Source organism: Equus quagga, unplaced genomic scaffold (genome assembly GCF_021613505.1).
Source record: "Equus quagga isolate Etosha38 unplaced genomic scaffold, UCLA_HA_Equagga_1.0 203_RagTag, whole genome shotgun sequence".
NCBI lineage: Eukaryota > Metazoa > Chordata > Mammalia > Perissodactyla > Equidae > Equus > Equus quagga.
The window spans coordinates 1,286,545-1,294,845 of record NW_025798627.1 but is presented as its reverse complement, the minus strand read 5'-3'; the positions used below and the strand labels follow the sequence as shown (position 1 = coordinate 1,294,845).

Genomic DNA, 8,301 nt, shown 5'->3' with positions numbered 1-8,301 from the left:
TGCACCACCCAGGGCACTCAGTTTTCTCATCTTTTAAATTTGGGATAATAGTACCCACCTCAAAGTGGTGCTGTAAGAATTAAATGAGTGAATATATGAAAAGGACTTAGGAGAGGGCCTTGGATATAGTAAGTTACCTCTAAATGCTTACCACCATTAATCCTTATCAGCTGAGTTGAAATAACCACATAAGATCAATACCATTTTTTAAAGTCTGAAAGTATTTGCATCATAAAATACAAAACTCTGCCTATTTTCTAGGAAAAAAATATTTTCCCCCTATCTTTTTCAAGCTTAATTCATTCATTTCACAAATATGTATTGAGCACTCAAGTACCATGTACTAGAAGATGTCCCAGAGATGTCATGCTGAGCAAGAGAGACAAGCTCCCATGAAGCCTTAATTCTAGAGAAGAGAGAAAATAAACACATAAACAATAAAATGATCAAGATACTATCAGATAGTAATAAAGCTGTACAAAAAATAAAATGGTGATTTAATAGGTGGGTATCCGGGGGTGGTCATGATAGGGGTGAGATACTCTACAAGTGAGATTGTTAAGCTGAGATCTGAACAAGACTGTTCCGCAAAGACTGGGTTGAGCACATTCCAGCAGAGGGAAGAGCAGGTATTAAGGAACAGAAAGATGGCCAGCAAGGCTGGAGTGGCTTGAACTAAGCATTGGGAGATGATGTCAGAGATAGAGTCAAGAGCCAGATTATGTAGAGCCTTATAGGGCCAGGTGGCGTTTAGATTTTATCCTAAATGAGAAGAGACGCCATTGGCAGGTTAGAGTAAGGAAGGATGTAATCTGATTTATAATTCTAAACAGTCATCCTGATAGCTGGACAGAAAACGGATTATAGAGGAGAAAGAGAAGAAGGCAGAGCTTCTAAGAGGCCACTGCAGTCAGGTGAGAGATGATGGTAACAGTGGGGATGGGCAGATTCTGGATGTATTTTAACGGGACAGTTGGCATGCTCAGAATGGATGTGAGGTGGGGATGAGAGAGAGATGAGGATCAAGAACGACTCTTGGTTTTGGCTTAAGAAACCAAATGGGTGCCAATTATTGAAGTCAGAAGACTAAGAGAGGTAGAAATTTGGAGAAGAAAATCAAGTGCTCTTTTATGGTAATTTTATTTTGACCACATGCACTGAAGAAGAAGCATTTGGATTTTTCTATCTTGGAAATACACTTAAAAACTCATTTTTTAGTCTTCTGAAATTTTAGCATAGGTTAAGCTAATCTTAACTGACCAAAGAGGCAAATTCACTCTCCCTATATTATCTGAGTTACGTGTTCCATTTCTACATATATAAGAAGCAAAATTTAAAGTATGCAATCCCTATAGCTTCCTGCTAAAAGTTTAAGGAAACATAAACAAAGAAAAAGAAACTAAGAACCAAACCTGCTTAACTTACATTGTACCAAACCCTCAGTGTGACTTAAAGCAACATGGAATAAATGAATTTAACTGGGCTGATGACGGCAGCAGCCAAAACATGTACCACACAGGAGCTACCAAAGGCTAGAACAGTTTATGTGCAGTGCTTTATACCATTTCTTAAACGTTAAACATCATTCACACCAGAGTCATTTCTCTTCCATTTCAGGTTTTTGCACAGAGTACAATCAGTTCTGCTTTGTTTAGAAAATGGGAATTTGTTCCAATGCACTTGACATAGCAGAGACGATTTGAGGACAATACAAATTTAATGTTTGCTTATACACCATTTTGTTCATCTAGCAATGCTAGGTGAATGCAGAAAACTGTACCCAATTGATCCGAACCACAGAGGAATACACAAAACACACCCCCTCCTCAAACAGCTGCCAGCTGCCTCAGTTCACCAGCCCAGGTGATGAGCCACACCTATCCACATCTGGTTTTGGAGCTTCCATCTGATTTCAGAGAATCCACCTTCCAACGCTTCACAATAACTCACGAGCTGCAACCCTTCTGACGCCCACAAGCAAACTTCAGGTTTGTTTCAAGATAAAGTGCCATATTTATTGAACTATATATACATTTCCTAACCTTTTAATGGGCTTAAAACAGTACCACCATTTTTATTAGGTTTCTATCTTTACTTGTCACTGAAAAAGTTTTTGAGTGTTGTGCCTCTAACTGCTTTATTCACAAGCCCTGGAACACATATAGCAGAAGTGACTATATCTGAATTGCAATTTCAGTCTTTCTGGGTAAAATTCCTAAAACCAAGCAAACATCTAGGATCATTCAGGTGATTAGAGAAATCTAATTGTAGTTTCCCTGAGTCATAAAATGTGTTTAATGACAATGCTAAGAATGAGATGGATTTTTCAAGTTTAAGAAAATAACTTTATGGTTGAATATTATATATCAGGTGTTATTTCATTCACAAGTATGGTCATTTCTATCTTATTTGAGTGTTTAATTTTGACACTCTAATTATTTTATCTTTTTTTTTTACATCTCACACTTATAAAAGATAAAAGTAGCTAAAGAGAAGTTCTTTTTCGTTTTAAAAAATACGCAATTTTGTGAAGTGTGCGTGTGTGCGTGTACTGGGATAAAGTTACAAGTGCAACCTAAATTCATCCTAAAGAAAAGTGTTAATGCTGCCTAAATGTTGGATACTTACAGTGAAAGGAAAAGAAAAGAGAAAGGTAGGGAAAGGAAGAGAAGCAAAGAAATTTTACTCTTTTCACTTCCTAAGAAGCTACGAAAATCACCACTTGAAAAAAATTTAATAGTGGAGTAGAAAAGTCTTCATATTCATTAAAATACTATACAGCTCTTATAAGCCGGACATACAACTGTGGCATATTTTATGAAAAAAAAAACAAAAGAAGAGGAAATATTAACATCAAGAGTCTTGAAGACTGTTTCATCCTGAAGCCTTTGAGGCTTAGCAGGCGCCCTGCGGGCTGCACCTAACCAGCTCAGTGTGTGGGCGTGTACCGGAGGCTCCTGTCCACTAGGGGCTCGACTTTCACCAATAAACCGCTTTTACTATAGCATTTAAATAAAGTCCTATTTCACGGGCACACGGATAAAAAGACTTTTTGTTAATCTTGAAATGAATTTCTGATCATAAGAGAGATAATTTTTAAATATGTACCTGAGACCAGTTTAACAATTCAAAAAAATTGACTCAAAGATGTACATTTTCAAATAAAATGCTACTTCAGGAAGTTTATATTCTGATATTAAAACGGTTTCATCATCGAAGCATTTGCTTTTTCCCCTCTTTTTCATCTCCCAACTTTTATGAGGGCTAAATTCTAATCATGCTTAATTAACATCAAGCAACCAAGTATTCATGGTGTGCCACTGTTATATAAATGTATTAGAAGCAGAACAAGTCTACAGGTGTTTTCAAAATTTTTTGGAATGCACTCATTTATCAAATATTTATTTACTTAATTCTGGATAATGATATTTGGGAATGCCTTAGGTTTTTAGGTTGTTTGTCCAGTTTTCTGTAACAAGGAGGTGAACTTTTATAATCACAAAGAAAGGGTAATTTATAAATTTAAATTCATTTATTGAACTCCGATAGATCCTGCTCTAGCCATACAAAGATGAAGATGACAAGAAGCCTATTCAAGCTGGTCAGTCTCCTCAGAGACAGAGAGGTAAACAAACAAGGCCCTCCCAAAACAATGACTTTCCTTTTGCTCTAAAAAAGATGTGTAAAGGGCAGCACTATAGTATGATGCAAGGTGTGCAACAGTTAAGATTCACGGCTTTGAAGTCAGAGAGAACATGGTCTAAAGATTGGCTCTGCAGTGTGACTCTCGGTACAATTTTAGCCATCCTAAATTTCTCCACAGTGAATCAAGAATGATAAATCCCACCTCACAGGACTAAGTGAAATAATGTACGTAAAGCTTTAGTACAGTGCCTGGCACATACTAATTGTTCAAAAAATGGTACATCTTTACAATAGAGCACCAGGGAAGCATGGAGTAGGGCACTGAGAAAAAACACACCTACTGATCAATGTACGACAGACAGACGAAGGCAGCTCCCCAGTGCACCAACAGTCATCTACTCTGGATGTTCACTATGTCAGACTTACATGAAGATATAAATATATAGAGAGATGCAAGAAATAGAACTGCTTTATAGCGTAGAGTCTGTTTTGAAACTCTAAAATCAAGAAGATCATAGAATTCTCGCAGGAGGAATGAGTTGGCCAAGTTCTGCCCAAGGAAGTTCTCACAAGAAGGCATTATGAAATGTTCTTATTCCTCAGAACCTAACTTTAAAATGTTCCCACTGGAGTCCAATGGGAGTTTTATGGGAGTAAAGGATAGAATTAGCTCTTGTATATTTTTAAAGGGTCATTCAAAAAGGCAAAGTCTAAATTTTTTACAGATGGCAGAGTAAAGACTGATGTAGTTGGCCAAAACTGACCTTTTATGTTTTCCAAAAGCAAATGTTTACTGAAAGAGGACTCTACTATACTACCAATGGAAAAAAATCCTGGATGCTTATATTGGACAACTCAGTACAAGTTGGCTGCCAAATACATTTATAAAAATCAATAATAATATTTTCCATGGTACCTGTTTTCAAGCTTCCCTCAAACTTTTGCCCTGTAGTTGCTTTTTCTCAAACACAAATATGTGTCTGAAGAAAAACAACATTTTAGATGAGAATAGGCTGGTGAAAGCACATGCATTTTAGGAAGCTACTGTTAGTTTCAGTCTCTATGTGACCACAGTGGTGCACAAGCACGGATGAGGAGGATCGATTTTGCCAGCTTTTCTGGATAGTGAATTCAGAACTGATTTTAAGTTCTTCCAAAATGGAACTCCTTTTAAACTCCTTTCAAAACACAAGTCCCTTTTTCCAAGAAGGAAAGGGGCTTTAGAAATTTCTATGCTCTTTGGATGTTAAATAACTCTTACAAAACAAAATTTTGATAAATTGAGTGAAAAAAGTTAGAAATATTAAAAACCATCTAACATAAAGGAGAAAAATTAAAGATGGTTTGTCATAATATATATTGTTTTATTAATTTAAAAAGTTCAGAGGGGTGCTCACTTCAAAAACATATATAACAAAATTTGAACAATACAGAGAAGATTAGCGTGGCCCCTGTGCAAGGATGATACACAAATCCAAGAAGCATTCCATATTTTAAGAAGTTTTTAAAAACACACATAATAAAAATGGTTTTAAGAATGTTACTAGCATTGTACTTGGGAAGAGTTTTTATTTCAGGGAATAAATGTGATATCCATTCTGTAATGCATTTACAGAAGTATCTAGAAGCACATGTAATAAAGATTGTTATATAGCGCTATCTGCAAAAAACACTAGAGTGAAAAATTGGAACTGTGAACTTATCAGTAAGATTAATCATCCCCACAATAGCCATAGCCTAGAAATTTCTTACCTTCTTATTAAGTGGGTTTCAGGTACTCTTTTAACACGCAGATGTTTTTAAACAGTTTGTTCTAAAACTGGCCCCCAGAAAATCAGAAATATCCCACTTTTTTTCCTCAGGAGAAAATAAACATAGTACATATTCAGACAACACTTAAAAATACCTTGTGTACATCCAGAGATTTTGGCACCTAATCTAAGTTCCTCGAATGGTCATTTTCTGTTATGAATCATATAAGTCTATACTGTTATAAAAATAAGAATAAGTGGATAACTTGAAGTATAAAATAGTACCCCCACTTTGAAGAAAGGTTTGGCAGTTCCTCATAAAGTTAAATATACCTTTATTCTTTGACTTAGCAATTCCACACCTAGATATTTGCCAAAAAATAAAAAATAAAAATATATATATCCACAAAAGCATTTGCACAAAAATGCTCATAGAAACTTTATTCATAAGTGGCAAAAACTAGAAATTCAAATTCCATCAAGAGAAAAATGGACAAATTTTAGTACATTTGTACAGTGGAATACTACTCAGCAATAAAAAATATTGATATGCACAACAACATGAACAAGTCTACCAGACATTATGCAGAGCAAAGAAGCTGAACACAAGAGTACATGATTCCATTTATACGAAGTTAATATTAGGAAAAACTTAACAGTTTTAAAAATCGTAAGAGTGGTTGCCTCTGGGTGAAGGAGATGATTAATTGGAAAAGAACATGAGGGGACTCGCTGGGACAATGGCAAAGTCTGTTCTCTTCATGGGGCTGTAGGTTACATGGCTGACTATAGGCATGTGTCAAGTCATCAACTAGTACAATTTAAAATGTGTGCATTTCACTATATAGTAATTCTATCTTGAAAAATAGTAAATGTATATATTTCTTAACATTTTTTAACCTATGTCACGCAAATAAATCAAAGTATGGCTTCTTTTATGCGTGTTCCCGTATGGCTGTTTGTGAACTTAAGCGGCTCTAACAACTCAATGAACATATTTAATTCTGCAACTGTGCATCATTTTCCTAACTGGTCTATTTTGCAGAAGGCAAGAACTCATCTTTTTTTTTTTTGATTTAAATTGTTGGTAATACAGCACATAAATTGCCATTAAACATGGCAATGCAATGAGAACTTCTAGAAGGAACAGGTGGGATCACTTCCCATTTTTTTCCTTACGACTTTGAGAATAAATCTCCCCCAAATGACACCTTTCTCCTTCAAACACTTCAGTTGTATATTTTATAACTTTTACATATGTCATTTTTACATGACAGTCACAGCTCCCACCTGGAGTTTTGCAACACTGTCCGCATGTTACCTTTTTTTTTAGAATATGCATGTTTTATTCTGAATAATTTTGCATAATAAAAATGAAAGTACAAAATAATTAACACAAAATATTTTAACAAGCTGAAATAAATCATGAAAGAAAAATGCAGAAATGTAATCCACAGCAGAGTCTCCAAAAGTCTTAACATCCTTCCAGTTTCACTAATGGAAAAACTTGAAGGTCAAAATCTAAATCCCAGGATCAAGAGCCTAAAATAATCTACTATATACTACCCTAGCCAATTAATATTGATGCTGAGAGTAGCGAGATTCAACAAGTAAAAAAAACAGATTATGCAAGTGATTTAATAGTCAGAGAGATTATAACTAACAAGCTAACAAAAACTTCAAGAATCTTGAGATACCTGTTAGACATTTCAGAAAAGACTGACCTTTTTCACTTCCTTGCATATTCATTCATTCATTCATGTATTCTATCAATAAGTATTTATTGGGCATCTATTATGTACCAGAATGTTCTAAGAGCTTGGAATATGAGGGAAACAAACAGATAAAATTCTCAATTTTTCAATATGAGATAGAATGTTTGATAACATACTAAGGGGAAAAAGTAAGGCAGGGAAAAGGGATATGCTATTAAGGGAAGGGGGTTGAAATTTTTAACAAAGTAGCCAGGAAAAGCCTTACTAGAAAGATGGGTTTTGAGTAAGGACCTAAAAGAAATGAGAGAGATAGATATGCCAATATCTGGAAAGAGCATCCCAGACAAAAGCTCTGAGATGGGACAGCACCTGGCAAGTTTCAGGAGCTAAAAGGCAGCCCTTACAGCTAGAGCAAAGAGAACAGTGGAGTGGGGGAGACGGCAAGATCAAAGAAGCACTGGGAGCTGGATGACACAGAGCCTTTCAGGCTATTGTACAAACTGGCTTTTACCACATGTGGGATGAGCCCACTGAAAAGTTGAAAGCAGAAGGGTGACACGATCTGACTTCGACTTTAACTAGATCATTCTTGCTGGCCTTTTGAGAATAGAATAGGAGGGTCAAGAGTGAAATAGGAAAACCATTTAGAAGGCTACTGCAATAATCTGGATGAGAATGAGAGATAAGAGTAACTTTAAGCAGGGTGGAAGGAGTGGAAAGTCGAGAGAAATGGTCAAGTTTTACATATATTTTGAAGGTAGAGCTAATAAGATCTACTGGCAGGTCAAATGGGTGTGAAAAAGAAAGTCAAAGATAACTGTAAGGTTTGTGGAGTAAGCAACTGAAAGAACACCGATCTCCCAATTTGGGTAAAGTCTTTGTCATACTGATGTACTTCCACCCTCTTGCAAAGAGGGAATTGCAGTAGAGAAAAACCTGCTGGTGAAAATAAAATAAACAAATAAAACCCCTCTCCCTAAGTGGTAGGTAAGCTCTGAAATTCTTTCACAGAAGCGTTATTCCTCTAGCTGGAGTCTTTGAATCTAATTAAACACAAACTCCACATTTTCTTATTGATCTTTGCTGATAGATGATTTTGATAATAAAAGAGAATGCAATCACTGTATACAAGAGGATGGAGTTGTAAAAAGATAGTGCTTAATTGGGAGGTGGGGGTTTTAAAGGGTCCA

The 8,301-nt window shown here is 35.8% G+C and overlaps 1 non-coding gene across 1 annotated transcript; it reads left to right on the top strand.

The window, feature by feature from the left end:
• The first annotated feature begins 5,034 nt into the window (after positions 1-5,034).
• LOC124233519 (U6 spliceosomal RNA) lies at positions 5,035-5,141 on the top strand. The gene has a single exon (XR_006887088.1). It is a non-coding gene; the product is annotated as a U6 spliceosomal RNA (small nuclear RNA).
• Positions 5,142-8,301: the final 3,160 nt, after the last annotated feature.